General features: G+C 41.5%; 1 pseudogene; it reads left to right on the top strand.

Moving 5' to 3' along the window:
- LOC123101689 (polygalacturonase ADPG1-like) overlaps positions 1-11,336 on the top strand; it is a 62,064-nt pseudogene extending 50,728 nt beyond the window's left edge.
- The last annotated feature ends 5,522 nt before the right edge of the window (positions 11,337-16,858 follow it).

Raw genomic sequence — 16,858 nt, forward strand, 5'->3', positions numbered from 1 at the left:
GTACAACCATGGACATGCAACTGAAATGCCCAAAAGAAATATTTTTGTGCTCCTAAAAATATTGCTTTAAATTTTACATCTGGCCATTATTTTTAGAGCAAAACATGAACATTTTCTTGGACCTATTTCAAGCGAATTTTAACTTGATCATTTCCAAAAATGTTTTCTGAGGCTTTCACATGTCCCCATCAAATTTGGGTTTCATGGAGCCATAGACATGCATAAAAAGAATCACAAAACAATAGTGGACAAGCAACAAATATGTAAAGCAAAACAAAAAAGTACAATACATACGGCCCAACATTTATCCGACACAAAAATTTGGCTAAAGAAAAAACAAGTAAAGAAGTATATGTTTGTTAAAGGTTTATTTGCCGAAGCAACATTTTATTTTAGAGGTTTTAGTCGAAGAATTTTTTTAAACATGGGCGCCTCTATGCTATAAAACTGGGCTGGTGCCCGTACGCGGGTGGGCTTGTCTCAATTTGGGCCTGATTATTTTCTCACGACCCAACATCTATTTGGCAGCAAGATTTGTTTTTCTGAATTTGGGGGGTCTGCACTCTGTTAACTGAAGAACAAGAACAGAGCCTGAACACTGGATATCTCTGCTTCGATTCAGTTACAAGAACTTGGCATGGCGCACATATCGCATCCTATTACCAAAATATCATTGGGTCTAAATATCATTACCAGAATTCAGGCTTCGCTTCACACAAATTCAAATTCAGCTAACAAATGATCCTTGACTTACTGAAACTACTAGCTAGACACAATAACTGAAACTAGGGACCCCTGACTCCGAAACTAGCTTGACAAACATACTGAAACTGTAACAATTTCTAGCGATTGATGAACATCAAGTAAAAGAAACCCATAGCAATGACACACAACAATAAAATGCTCCAGCCATCATATTTGCTTGCTGCTTCAAATAGATCAACTGCTTTAGTTGCTTGCCCATTTTATTCAATTCACACTTCACTTCAACACTATCCATCATTGGATCGGCTCTGTCCACCAAATGTGAGGCGTGTTCCACACCAAGCTGCCCCCCAAAATCGAAATTAAGCTCCTGTGTTGAAGCCTCCAATTTCAACCTCTCAACATACTCATCGAGCCGCTCAAAATGTCCACATTTCTTCAGAACCTGAAAAACATGGTAAACAGGGGTCGACGGCGGCATGAACCCCGGATCAGATCCGCCGCCCAAATTCGACAGAAAAATAAAGAAATTGATCCATCTGCTTGGTGCGGTACACGGATCTAACCTGTCCCGGTTATGGCTTGCTCAAGCATTTGGCTAACTCGCGCCCACGGTTGCCATTTTCCTCTTTCACACAAGTCAAACGCTTTAGAGGCTCAATGCGCGGGCAATCGGGGCATCTTGTCAACGACACTGGACCGTAGTGCGGCCATGATTGGCGGGAGGCCAAAGTTGAGCTAGACATCACTCGCCGGCGGCGCGCTTCGTTGCCGGAGAAGAGGAAGAACAAGGAGGGGGAAAGGGGAAAGGGGAAGGGCAAGCAATGGGGGTGGGCTGGCTCGGGCTCGTGGATGGCTCGGGTCGGGGCATGCTTATGTGGATAAGTTGTGGGTCCCACACGCATGTGAGTAAGTGCTGGGTCCCACATTCACTACAAGAAATATGTCAACTTGTGACCACCACTATTGGTCACTGAATGGTCACAAAATTCCATTTGTGACCTTTTTGTGACCAAAAACATAAGGTCAAAAGTTGGCCGTCATAAACTGACTATAGCGACCTTTCTTCTGGAATGGTCGAAGACGTTTACGACCGAAATATGCCTACTGTTTTGTTTTGGTCACTAGCAGCACCCCCAGGCCACGTAGGCATCCGACGTGGCAATCTGATGTGGCACAAGAATCAGCCCAGTCCAATTCGGTTTTCTACATGGGCCTAGCCCAACAATTCGGCCTTTTTAATGTATTTTTCCCTATTAGTTTGGTTGACTACATGGGCCAAGCCCACATTTTAGCCTTTTTATTTCTAGGCTGGGTCCTTTTTCTCAACAGTTTTTTTTCTTTTATATAAAAAGGGGTCCACTTGTCACATGGGTCCCAGCTATTAGGGTCATATTATTCATATTTCAATTTAATAGTAAATAAATAAATGGTATTTAAATTGGCAGTATTCAAATTACACTGACAGAAAACACATGTAATACTTCAAATTATATCAACCAGATTCATGCAGCTCCTACTCTCCAAATAACACGTAATACTCTTAACACAAACTTTACAAGCTCTACAAGTGGAATAACGATACAAGCTCTACAGGTATGGCAATCACAATTACAAGCTCTATAGGGTAACAACTAGATACTTCATAAGCTCTACAAGTGTTTTCTTCTTCAGCATGGAGCTCCTTCGATAGCGATCATTCAGAACTGGGCTAACAGAACAGCAACATGCCGTCCACCCTGTTACATGAATAAGCTGAGAAGAATCAGAACAAATAGAACCAATATATTATCAACATTCCATTCAAAAAAGAACAGTTCTGTATATAGAATGATAACACAAATCCAGCTAGTACCATGCTTTTTTATTCATACAAGAAAACAGAGACTATGAATATGCATGAAGTGCAGGTCCTGTAACCTCACCGCAACACATTGCACCTAAAACAACAATGCCATTCTACTACCACGACCATCCATTCAATAGGCAAGATCTAACATTACTAGTCAAAGCACATACACTAACATCACAAACGCAGGATAAAGGGAACCGAGAGAGACACATGTGGATGACAACGTCGATCTGGATTTAGTTAGCATTTGTGAGGAGGTAGATTATCACCATGGTGTGCTTGATGATGCACATGACCATCATCTTCTTGCCGCCATTGCATCCGTGCGCTCTATGATGGGGGGTACCAATGCATCCATGTAGAACAAAATCACCATTATTAAACCACATCTTCAAGTACAAGCTAAGTATATATCAAGTGACAGCGAAAAAAAAGTTGAAAAAAACACTGGAAATAATTACTTCAAGTCATGCAGAGTTCAAACTAAATAAACATATGCAAAGTTCAAACCAAAAAAACATATGCAAAGTTCAAACCGAATAAACATATGCATGATGGTGTCCTGTAGATGAACGAAGGACAACATCTACAAGGTTAGCCAAGCTTATAATAAAGACAGAATGAGATAGCAGAGTTAAATATCGGTGACATAGGCAGCATAACCATAAGACAACACCATATACTTGCTGTGCGGGTATATATAGTAAATCAACATTGTATCTTGCAAGTCAACAATTATCATAGAGAACAAGATACCATAAGGTGAATGATGGCACTCAAATTCTAATCTCACATAGATAAAATTCACTGCCATAGTAACAGTACATATTCACTTGGATATATCTAAGAAGTCCAGTTGGTTCTCACAAGCAAGTGTTCTCAGGTTTGCCTTAACATGAAAGGTTAACTTGTACTTAACTGTGAGCAAACTGTACATAACAAAATCATGGATTTGATTTCAAGTAACCAAGAGACTAATTAATGTGTTACTGCCTGATACTGTCGATCAGAAAAGCATAAGCAGCAAACAATATCCTGCATATCAGTGGAAACAAGGTGACAAACAATGTTCCAGGGAGGTACTTTATATAATAAAAACTAATAAAAACAAACTAGGCACCTGCATATCACACGACGGTAGTTTTAGATAATAAAAACTAATGTTCCACGCTTAGTCTTAGTGCTCCATCAAAGAATCAACTAAAATTACTTTCAAGCAAACAGGTTGTACATCGATCAGGTTGTAAAGGACAAAAATTCAAGGGTGTACCTAGTGCAAGAAGGCATTTACTAGGTTTTGAAGCTAATAACAATTAGCATGCACGTATCACTTGTTGGAGTTGGTGCGTGGTCAAATTCAACTAGTGTAATGTATCGCCTATACATAATAGACCCATCTCTCCAATGCAATTTCACGGACCAAGAAACATAGGTGTTTATTTCTTCCTCTGCTAAACTATCTCCATATGGATACCAGCTAATGATACGCATATCGTATTAAGGCAACGCTTTGGACGGCACATATTCTGCAAGCTACTGCTAATTTGCAAATACAAATGGACACCTAACCGTGCTCGCATAGAATTAGCAGAGCATGGTAGATTTATAGCCATCAGGGGAGGGGACACCTGAACCCACGTCAGCTGCTGCAGGGCTTGTGCTGCACACAAACATACACATACATGTATCAGAAGCAATTCAGTCAACACTCTTGGCAGGCAAGAGGCAAGTTGGCACTCACAGGGTTGAGATAATAGCAGGAGACGTGCGTACCTGAAGGGTCGAGCGATTGGTCCGAGCCCGGAGAGCAGAGGAGGCATGGCGGCGGTGTGCTGGCGCGCCTTGGAAGCCCGGGAACCTGGAGTTACCGATGGTCAAGAAAGAAGAGGAGCAGAGCAGGCCCTTGATGGCCAGCTAGATGCCTCCCTCCTGCTCCTCAAGGATGGGTGACCTGCAGTAACAGATATGTTATACAACCCGGGATCAAATGTAGCACATACTATCGTTGTAATAGTCTTCTCTTGTGTCTGGCAGTATCCAAATTTACTGTTACTTTTTAAAGTTAAGCTGAATCGTCTTGTAGGAACAAAAGAAGAAACGAGTTGAGTCTCTAAATCTGACCATGCTACAAGACTAATACCGAGTACACACATTTCCAGTCAGCACTTTAAATCTAAATGTGATACTAGTGCTGATATGGTCAGTTATAACAGGTTCACCTGAAGAAAAATACTACTCTACTACCACTACCATCGATTCAACTTACAGGATCTAACAATACTAGTGAGCGCACACAGACTAACATCACAAGGCAGGAGAGAATAGAGGGAACAGGGACCTGATGATGATAATGTCGACATTAAACTGTACTATATGTGCAAGTAGGCCACTCTACCCAGTGAGATTAATACACTACAGAATCTATCTAAGACAAGACCGCCACCGACATTAAACTGTACTATATTTCTAGACAGCAAACTAAATAGACGGCTGCTCTCAAACCATACATCCAAACGAAGCAAACGAGTACTCTACGGAAACCTTAGAACATGCTTTACAACTCATATGTAGAGGACAACTTGAAATTATGAGCATAACAAACTCGTTTTTCAGTTAGAAGCTCGCTGCCCAAAACTGTTAGGTAATGCAGTTTTTTAACTGAACCAAATTCAGTTTACGGAACAGCCAGAGAAATCCAATTCTACAGGATACATGATCATATTCAGACTAGAATGAAAACAGCCAACAACTCACAGCGAGGCATTTGTTAGTATACTACAGGAACACAAGATGCAATAACTAAATCAGACGAAGACCAAACTATATAAGTTGTGTCGGTGACATTCGTTACAATCTTGTTAAATACTCTAAGAAAAATTACTCCACACATGCACATGTCTCAAGGAACCAGCAGCACTGCTTGCTCCCTTGGTCCGGCTCCTTGCTGTGCAGGGTGACTGAGACTCGGATGCAGAGCGAGCTCCCTGCAAATGACATATTGTATCAATGCTTTGCAGTAACAAAAGAAACTCACATACAATAGAACTTGTGCAATAGTGTATCAACACCCCAAAGGAGGCATTACAAAATTCTCAAATAATGTTTCCGAAGGGATTAACCTCACAGCAACACACCAAACCTGAATATACTACCACTGTACTGGAACCACCGTACATTCAACCAACAAGATATAACAAAATACCAAGTCAGGAAGCACATGCAGATAACTATGTTTGTGCAAATCAGATCTTTTGCATAGAACAGTACATGCTATTCAAAAGAATACAGAGACCTCAAGCCATGTAACTACTGAAAGAAGAGGGAATCAATGCAATTCTATATAGACAAAAACACATAGCAAACCTTCAGTATTTGGTGGTACAATGAAAGACAAGTTCAGTTGAAGAATCCCTAATTGATGCAAGATTTGCTGCAAGTGAACTATCAGATACATCAATATCAACACACAGATAGTCAATACCTCATAACACAGAGCTAAACTGCAGGGTATAACCTTTGTAAAAAAATTGCAGGGTATAACTGAATCTAGTAAAATGGAGTAAGCATTTGACAAGGGAATACTAGTCTGTCAACTACAGGCTCCTATTCGATCCTTCAGTTTCAGAAGTTTCAGATCGAATTCTTGATACAGGGCACCACACCAAAATGTTCAGTTTGAAAACCGAATCCAACAGAGGGCTGCTGGGCCTCGTACAGCAGGCGAAGGGGAGGTGGCCCAGGTGCGTGTGGGGAGGGGCGACGCAGAGGATGAGTGGGCATCGTTGCTTAGATGGCGGGGCGACAGAGACGCGGGGGTGGTCGGCGGCACCGGATCACGACGGAGATGAAGCGGGACGGCGGAGTGGAGGGGGAGATACCTGATCTGGGGGAGGCGGTCGAAGAGCGGCAGGGAGTAGACGCCCTCCTCGTCGGCGAAGTAGACGACGCCATCGGGGAGGTGGTTCTCGACGACCTCGAGGCCGGCGTTGAGCTGGTGCGGGCGGAAGTCGACTGCGGGGGGAGGCGTTGAGGCCGTCGCAGAAGCCGGCATAGCGGTGTATGACAGCGGTGCGGTGCAGCGCGAGGACGGCCTCCGGGAAGGGCTTGCTGGCCTCGACGACGACCCAGAGGACAGGCGGGCGGACGAGGCGCAACGTCTGGCCCATCCGGTTGATGTAGTAGGCGAGGAGTGGTGCGGGGGAGAGGAAGAGACGAGGGAGAGATGGTGAGGGGAGGGAGGGACGGTGAGGTCGGCAGTGGGTGGGAGGTTGGATCGGGAGGCGGCAGGGAGAGATTGGATCGGGAGGTGGTGGTGGTGGTGAGGAGATGGGGGGAGGAGGGGTGTGATGAGGGAAGGGGTGTGATGTGAGCTAGGGTTTGGGCTGTGGTGTGCGTGAGAGGTGAGGGGGCAAGGGCTACCGTTGGATCCAGGAGCATCCAACGATGTTTGATGCATGATCCGCATGAGATGGCTATGGCCCAATCAGAATGGAGTACGTGTGTATAACGTTATGACCATCTAAAATTGGACGTTATGACCATCCAAAATTGGTCGTGGTCAAATAAAAATAAAATGTAAAGTCATGTCAGCATTTTATTTTTCATTTTTTTAGTGTCCAAAATGATTTTTTTTGTTAAGAAGAAGCTACCAAATAATTGCACAAGGGTGCATCTTGAAATGGCAAACAATTTTGCTTAAGGAAGTTTTCATTTTCTTTGCATGGAAATTTCATTTTTCATTTTTCGAGTGCCCAAAATAAGTTTTTTTGTGAAGGACCTATCATATATTTGTTGCAAAATTGTACCAAATCATTTTCCTAAAATACTAGGTCATATTTAATATACAATTGACCAAACGGTTGGGTGTAAAAAGTTTTGATCCACCTCTCGTGAAAATTTCCGCCGATTCAGCTGGAAGCGGGTCAATTTTGAACTGTAGCTGCCTCATAGTTTGCTATTTATTTTTTCCAAAAATCATTTCTAGGTACATAAGTACCTATTTAATGAGAGAAACACCAAAAAAATTCCAAGATTCAACCACTAGCTAGGAACGGTCATTCCCGTCGTTTTGACCGCATTTTGAAATGGGCATAAAAATTTCAAAAAAATCAAAAAATTGGGAAACCTTCACATTGTGTCATTATATGTGGCCAAGTTCCCAGTAAAAATAACAAACTTCTAATACGGCAATTATTTTAAAAAAGTGTTCTCAAAAACGAGCTATCACGTGTGGAGATCAATGGCTTTCAAGCCAAATGATCAATCTTATGGCCACATTCATGGCATAGTTTGTTCAAATGATCTCATATTGTGCAAAAGGGTGCATATTGGAATGGCAAACAATGTTGCCAAATGAAGTTTTCATTTTTTTGGACGAAAAAACCATTTTCCATTTTTCGAGTGCCCAAAAGGAGGGTTGTTTTTGAAGGACCTCCCAAATAATTGTTGCAAAATTGGACCAAATCAATTTTCTAAAATACTAGGACATATTTAATGCACAATTGACAAAATTGTTGGGTGTAAAAAGTTTTGATCCACCTCTCGTGAAAAAGACATATTTCCACCGATTCAGCTGGAAGTGGGTCAAATTTGAACTGCAGCTGCCTCATAGTTTGCTATTTATTTTTTCCAAAAATCATTTCTGGGTACATAAGTACCTATTTAATCAGAGAAACGCCAAAAAAATTCCAAGATTCAACCACTAGCTAGGAACGGCCATTCCCGCCGTTTTGTCCGCATTTTGAAACGGGTATAAAAAATTCAAAAAAATCAAAAAATTGGGAAACCTTCGCATTGTGTCATTATATGTGGCCAAGTTCCTAGGAAAAATAACAAACTTGTAATACAGTAATTATTTTTAAAAAGTGTTCTCAAAAACGAGCTATCACGTGTGGAGATCAATGGCTTTCAAGCCAAATGATCAATCTTATGGCCGCATTCATGGCATAGTTTGTTCAAATGATCTCATATTGTGCACAAGGGTGCGTCTTGGAATGGATAACAATGTTGCCTAAGGAAGTTTTCATTTTCTTAAAATTCATTTTCCATTTTTCCGAGTGCCCAAAATGAGTTTTTTTGTGAAGGACCTCCCAAATAATTGTTGCAAAATTGGACCAAATCAATTTTCTAAAATACTAGGACATATTTAATGCACAATTTACAAAATGGTTGGGTGTAAAAAGTTTTGATCCACCGCTCGTGAATAAGACAAATTTCCTCCGATTCAGCTGGAAGCGAGTCAAATTTGAACTGCAGCTGCCTTATAGTTTGCTATTTATTTTTTCCAAAAATCATTTCTAGTTAAATAAGTACCTATTTAATCATAAATACATGGTTTGGTGGCGATACGTTGAGGTTTGGGCGGTGGCCGAGGCCCCCAACTCTAGAGCGCGTAAACTCGCATGCCCGCTGCATGGTCACCACGTGGCCGTGGCATTGCCATGTGTTCTGGGCGGCCTAGGCATGTCTAGTGGGTTGGGCACTCCCCAGGTAGGTGCTAGGAAGAAAATCACAACATAAGATTCTCACGAGGAGACCGATCGATGCTCAAACATGAATAAGCAGCCAAGTGTTTGATTAGCGGTACAGGAAATGCACATGGCCAATGGGCGTGAGTTTTGGCCTAGGATGATCATCTACTAAGGAGAATGTATTAACAAATTTTCAGCTCAAAAGGAGGATCCTAGGTGGTACTTGCTTTGCAAAGTACCACACTGGACAAAAATATGAATGTTGAAGCTGGGCTCAAAATAATGAATGGATTGAGCTGAAATTTGGTGGAGGATGGTTATTTGGGCATAGGAAAGCATTGTAGAAAATTGATATCATTTTGACATGCCAAAGTAGTACTTCCTTCACAATGCTCTTCTGTGGACAAAAACTTGGGAAAACTAGTGAGAGAGATTGGATGAATGAAATGAGCTAAAAATTGGTGTAGGTAAGTTACATAGGTATGGTCATGCGCTGGTAAATTTTCAGATCATTTGGGTAAGCCTAGCTAGTACTTACTTCACAAAGCTTCTCTCGAGGTAGAAACTTTGGAAATTTCCTGAGAAAGATTTACTAGGAAAATTGAGCTGAATATTATCATGTGGCAATGATTTGGGTATGGAAGAGTGCCCGAAAAGTTTGAGGGTAATAGGAGGGGTCTATATAACACTTGCTTTGCAACGTGCCAATTTGGCCATAAAATATAAATTGAACCTGGGCTCACATAGATGATTTGACTGAGCTGCAATTTGGAGGAGGGTGATAATTTGGGCATATGAAGGAACTGTATAAATTTCATGTCATTTAGAGATATAAAAAAGGTACTTCCTTCACAATGCTTCTAGGTGGACAAAAACTTTGGAAATTTGCCGAGGAAGATTTGCTAGGCAAATGGAGTTGAATTTTGTCATGCGGTAATGATTTGGATAGGAAAGAGTGCCCAAAAATTCTGAGGGCAATCAAGAATATATAATAGCAGTTCCTTCATAAAGTGTTGTTGTGAACAGAATAGGAAAATGAATATTGTTGAATTAGTTTTGAACTAGGCAAGGAAGGATTTTTACATATTTGATGAAGATATGCCCCAAAGAATTTATGAGATTTTTTGGGAATTTTGGGAATGATAGAAATATAGGTTGCTTCACAACCTAGGGCAAAACTGCCACATGGACATGACACATAGGCAAAACTGATGAGATGGCGCCTAGTCATCACAACCCACCACAATCTACAAGGCTATGACCATCTATATTGGTCATTAACAACTAGAAATAAGGCAGCGAACTAGCACTGTTTGCTTTGTGACCATTTCGTGTAAGGAAATTACGACCTTTCTAACCAAAATGGTCGCAATGGTTTAGGGTTTGGAGCCCCCTGAACAGCTTTTGACCAATTGGTCTAAAATGGTCATAAATTTATGACCACTTCTTCGAGGGTCACTGACAGAAGGTCATAAGTTGACATATTTCTTGTAGTGATTCATGTGGATAAGTGATGGGTCCCGCGTGTCATAACTCAAACCACTAACCCCTTATGTTTTGCATTTCATGGTTAAACAGGGCCATGTCGCATTGAAGCTATTGTTGACTACAAATAGGTTGCATCAAAGATATTTTCGTCAACTACATCGCCCCTCATCCAATTCATCTCAAAGATGTCACACAGGGGCTATAGACCCCTTATTCCAAACCATGTCTGTCGGCTCCCAGTACACCCCCCTGAAAGTGAGCAAGTTAGATATTGTGTCATCAAGATCGGGGATGACTGCATGTCGATTGAGGATGGAATGCACAATCTTCTTGTCACCAAAGTTGTGTGTGGTCAGGGACATGGCATCAACATCGGAAGCTTGGGAGATGACAACTCCAGAGTCGAGGTATCATGTATTACAATTGACTCGGTGCAATTATATGGCACGACCATGGTGCCCGGATCAAGACATGGCAGGGACGAAGTGGGTTCGCGAAGAATATCACGTTCTAGAACATGATCATGGACAACGTGCAAAACCCAATTATCATTGACCAGAACTACTGCGACTCGTGAAACCATGCAAGAGTCATCAGTTGAGGTCAACAATGTCACCTTCAAGAACATTAGAGGTACTATGATTTTCAAGGAGGCCATCAAGGTGAGCTGTAGCACGAATGTCCTATGCTCCCAAATTGCTTTGGGGAACATCCATCTGAATTTTGAAGGTGGCGAGGGTGAAACACAGAGCACTTGCGAGAATGCAAAATGGAGAAAAACAGGAAATGTTGTTCCAGTGCTCTGCAAGGGCAAACAATAAAGGAAACTTCATAATACATTTTAATGTCAAACTTTTCGGTGAATCTGTAACTTGTCGTTATGATCACCGTGTTATAGATGATGTTTGAGCAACCCTGAAGTCCATCATACGTTAAGAAGTGACTACGATACTCCATGGTCTAAGGAACTAAAGCATACTTTAACTCTTCGTGTTATAACGATTGACTTGTGATGACAGCATCTCAAAGTATAACAATAAAATTTGGGTCAATTCAATGTGATCATTCTTCGAACATCATATTCTCAGTTTTGTTTTAAGACTATCATTACACGTAATGATATCTCAAGATCCGGAAAACATGATCAGAAAACAACACTTGAGCTAGTCTTAGAGGCGAAACTTGGAATCAGAATTTACCGTTTATGTCGTGGAATTACCACGACATATGCGTTGGGGAACGTAGTAATTTCAAAAAAATCCTACGCACACGCAAGATCATGGAGATGCACAGCAATGGGAGGGGAGAGTGTGTCCACGTACCCTCGTACACCGTAAGCGGAAGCGTTAGCACAACGTGGTTGATGTAGTCGTACGTCTTCACGATCCGACCGATCAAGTACCGAACGTACGGCACCTCCGAGTTCAGCACACGTTCAGCCCAATGACGTCCCTCGAACTCCGATCCAGCCGAGTGTTGAGGGAGAGTTTCGTCAGCACGACGGTGTGGTGACGATGTTGATGTTCTACCGACGCAGGGCTTCGCCTAAGCACCGCTACAGTATTATCGAGGTGGACTATGGTGGAGGGGGGCACTGCACACGGCTAAGAGACGATCAACTTGATCAACTTTTGTGTCTAGAGGTGCCCCCCTGCCCCTGTATATAAAGGAGAAAGGGGGAGGCGGCCGGCCTAGGAGGAGGGCGCGCCAAGGGGGGAGTCCTACTCCCACCGGGAGTAGGACTCCTCCTTTCCTTGTTGGAGTAGGAGAGAAGGAAAGAGGAGGAGAGGGAGAAGGAAAAGGGGGCTGCACCCCTTGTCCAATTCGGACCAGAGGGGGGGGGGGCGCAGGCCTCCTTCCTTTTGGTCTCTTTTCTCTATTCCCGTATGGCCCAATAAGGCCCATATACTCCCCGGCGAATTCCCGTAACTCTCCGGTACTCCGAAAAATATCCGAACCACTCGGAACCTTTCCGAAGTCCGAATATACTCGTCCAATATATCGATCTTTACGTCTCGACCATTTCGAGACTCCTCGTCATTTCCCCGATCTCATCCGGGACTCCGAACTCCTTCGGTACATGAAAACATATAAACTCATAATATAACTATCATGGTAGCGTTAAGCGTGCGGACCCTATGGGTTCGAGAACTATGTAGACATGACCGAGACACGACTCCGGTAAATAACCAATAGCGGAACCTGGATGCTCATATTGGCTCCTACATATTCTACGAAGATCTTTATCGGTCAAACCGCATAACAACATACGTTGTTCCCTTTGTCATCGGTATGTTACTTGCCCGAGATTCGATCGTCGGTATCTCAATACCTAGTTCAATCTCATTACCGGCAAGTCTCTTTACTCGTTCTGTAATACATCATCCCACAACTAACTCATTAGTTGCAATGCTTGCAAGGCTTAAGTGATGTGCATTACCGAGAGGGCCCAGAGATACCTCTCCGACAATCCGAGTGACACACCTGTAGAGCACCTTTATAATCACCCAGTTACGTTGTGATGTTTGGTAGCACACAAAGTGTTCCTCCTGTAAACGGGAATTGCATAATCTCATAGTCATAGGAACATGTATAAGTCATGAAGAAAGCAATAGCAACAAACTAAACGATCAAGTGCTAAGCTAACGGAATGGGTCAAGTCAATCACATCATTCTCCTAATGATGTGATCCCGTTAATCAAATGACAACTCATGTCTATGGTTAGGAAACATAACCATCTTTGATCAACGAGCTAGTCAAGTAGAGGCATACTAGTGACATTCTGTTTGTCTATGTATTCACACATGTATTATGTTTCCGGTTAATACATTTCTAGCATGAATAATAAACATTTATCATGATATAAGGAAATAAATAATAACTTTCTTATTGCCTCTAGGGCATATTTCCTTCAGTCTCCCACTTGCACTAGAGTCAATAATCTAGTTCACATCGCCATGTGATTTAATACCAATAGTTCACATCATCATGTGATTAACACCCATAGTTCACATCAACATGCTATCAATACCCAAAGGGTTTACTAGAGTTAATAATCTAGTTCACATCGCTATGTGATTAACACCCAAAGAGTACTAAGGTGTGATCATGTTTTGTTTGTGAGAGAAGTTTAGTCAACGGGTCTGCCACATTCAGATCCGTACGTATTTTGCAAATTTCTATGTCAACAATGCTCAGCACGGAGCTACTCTAGCTAATTGCTCCCACTTTCAATATGTATCCAGATTGAGACTTAGAGTCATCTGGATCAGGGTCAAAACTTGCATCGACGTAACCCTTTACGACGAACCTTTCACTTCCATAATCGAGAAACATATCCTTATCCCACTAAGGATAATTTTGACCAATGTCAAGTGATCTACCCCTAGATCACTATTGTACTCCTTTGCCAAAATCAGGGCAGGGTATACAATAGGTCTGGTACACAGCATGGCATACTTTATAGAACCTATGGCTGAGATAGGGAATGACTTTCATTCTCTCTCTATCTTCTGCCGTGGTCGGGTTTTGAGTCTTACTCAATTTCACACCTTGTAACACAGGTAAGAACTCCTTCTTTGACTGTTCCATTTTGAACTACTTCAAAATCTTGTCAAGGTATGTACTCATTGAACAAACTTATCAAGCGTGTTGATCTATCTCTATAGATCTTGATGCTCAATATGTAAGCAGCTTCACCGAGGTCTTTCTTTGAAAAACTCCTTTCAAACATTCCTTTATGCTTTGCAGAATAATTCTACATTATCTCCGATCAACAATATGTAATACACATATACTTATCAGAAATGTTGTAGTGCTCCCACTCACTTTCTTGTAAATACAGGCTTCACCACAAGTCTGTATAAAACTATATGCTTTGATCAACCTATTAAAGCGTATATTCCAACTCCGAGATGCTTGCACCAGTCCATAGATGGATCACTGGAGCTTGCACATTTTGTTAACACCTTTAGGATCGACAAAACCTTCTGGTTGCATCATATACAACTCTTCTTTAATAAATCCATTAAGGAATGCAGTTTTGTTTATCCATTTGCCAGATTTCATAAAATGTGGCAATTGCTAACATGATTCAGACAGACTTAAGCATCGCTGCGAGTGAGAATAATTCATCGTAGTCAGCACCTTGAACTTTGTCAAAAACCTTTTTTTTGACAAGTCTAGCTTTGTAGATAGTAACACTACTATCAGCGTCTGTCTTCCTCTTGAAGATCCATTTATTTTCTATGGCTTGCCGATCATCGGGCAAGTCAACCAAAGTCTACACTTTGTTCTCATACATGGATCCCATCTCAGATTTCATGGCTTCTAGCCATTTTGCGGAATCTGGGCTCACCATCGCTTCTTCATAGTTTGTAGGTTCATCATGATCTAGTAGCATGACTTCCAGAACAGGATTGCCGTACCACTCTGGTGCGGATCTTACTCTGGTTGATCTACGAGGTTCGGTAGTAACTTGATCTGAAGTTTCATGATCATTATCATTAGCTTCCTCACTAATTGGTGTAGGTGTCACAGAAACCGGTTTTTGCGATGTACTACTTTCCAATAAGGGAGCAGGTACAGTTACCTCATCGAGTTCTACTTTTCTCCTACTCACTTCTTTCAAGAGAAACTCCTTCTCTAGAAAGGATCCATTCTCAGCAACAAATGTCTTGCCTTCGGATCTGTGATAGAAGGTGTACCCAATAGTTACTTTTGGGTATCCTATGAAGACGCACTTATTCGACTTGGGTTTGAGCTTATCAGGTTGAAACTTTTTCACATAAGCATTGCAACCTCAAACTTTAAGAAACGATAGCTTAGGTTTCTTGCCAAACCATAGTTCATACGGTGTCGTCTCAACGGATTTAGATGGTTCCCTATTTAATGTGAATGCAGTTGTCTCTAATGCATAACCCCAAAACGATAGTGGTAGATCGGTAAGAGACATCATAGATCGCACCATATCTAATAAAGTAAGGTTATGACATTCGGACACACCATTACACTGTGGTGTTCCTAGGTGGCGTGAGTAGTGAAACTATTTCACATTATTTTTAACTGAAGGCCAAACTCGTAACTCAAATATTTTACTTATGCGATCATATCGTAGAAACTTTTATTTTTGTTACGATGATTCTCCACTTCACTCTGAAATTCTTTGAACTTTTCATATGTTTCAGACTTGTGTTTCATCAAGTAGATATACTCATATCTGCTCAAATCATCTGTGAAGATCAGAAAATAATGATACATGCCGCGAGCCTCAATATTCATCGGACCACATACATCAGTATGTATGATTTCCAACAAATCTGTTGCTCGCTCCATTGTTCCGGAGAATGGAGTCTTAGTCATCTTGCCCATGAGGCATGGTTCGCAAGCATCAAGTCATTCCAAAAGTCCATCAGTATGGAGTTTCTTCATGAGCTTTACACCAATATGACCTAGACGGCAGTGCCACAAATAAGTTGCACTATCATTATTAACTTTGCATCTTTTGGCTTCAATATTATGAGAATGTGTATCACCACGATCGAGATCCAACAAACCATTTTCATTGGGTGTATGACCATAGAAGGTTTTATTCATGTAAACAGAACAACAATTTATTCTCTTACTTAAATGAATAACCATATTGCAATAAACATGATCAAATCATATTCATGCTCAACACAAACACCAAATAACACTTATTTAGGTTCAACACTAATCCCGAAAGTATAGGGAGTGTGCGATGATGATCATATCAATCTTGGAACCACTTCCAACACACATCGTCACTTCACCCTTAACTAGTCTCTGTTCATTCTGCAACTCCCGTTTCGAGTTACTACTCTTAGCAACTGAACCAGTATCAAATACCGAGGGGTTGCTACGAACACTAGTAAAATACACATCAATAATTTGTATATCAAATATACCTTTGTTCACTTTGCCATCCTTCTTATCCGCCAAATACTTGGGGTAGTTCCGCTTCCAGTGACCAGTCCCTTTGCAGTAGAAGCACTTAGTCTTAGGCTTAGGACCAGACTTGGGCTTCTTCACTTGAACATCAACTTGCTTGCCGTTCTTCTTGAAGTTCCCTTTCTTTCCCTTTGCCCTTTTCTTGAAACTAGTGGTCTTGTTAATCATCAACACTTGATGCTCTTTCTTGATTTCTACCTTCATCGATTTCATCATCACGAAAAGCTCGGGAATCGTTTTCATCATCCCTTGCATACTATAGTTCATCACGAAGTTCTACTAACTTGGTGATGGTGACTAGAGAATTCTGTCAATCACTATTTTATCTGGAAGATTAACTCCCACTTGATTCAAGCGATTGTAGTACCCAAA

This window comes from Triticum aestivum, chromosome 5A (genome assembly GCF_018294505.1).
Source record: "Triticum aestivum cultivar Chinese Spring chromosome 5A, IWGSC CS RefSeq v2.1, whole genome shotgun sequence".
NCBI lineage: Eukaryota > Viridiplantae > Streptophyta > Magnoliopsida > Poales > Poaceae > Triticum > Triticum aestivum.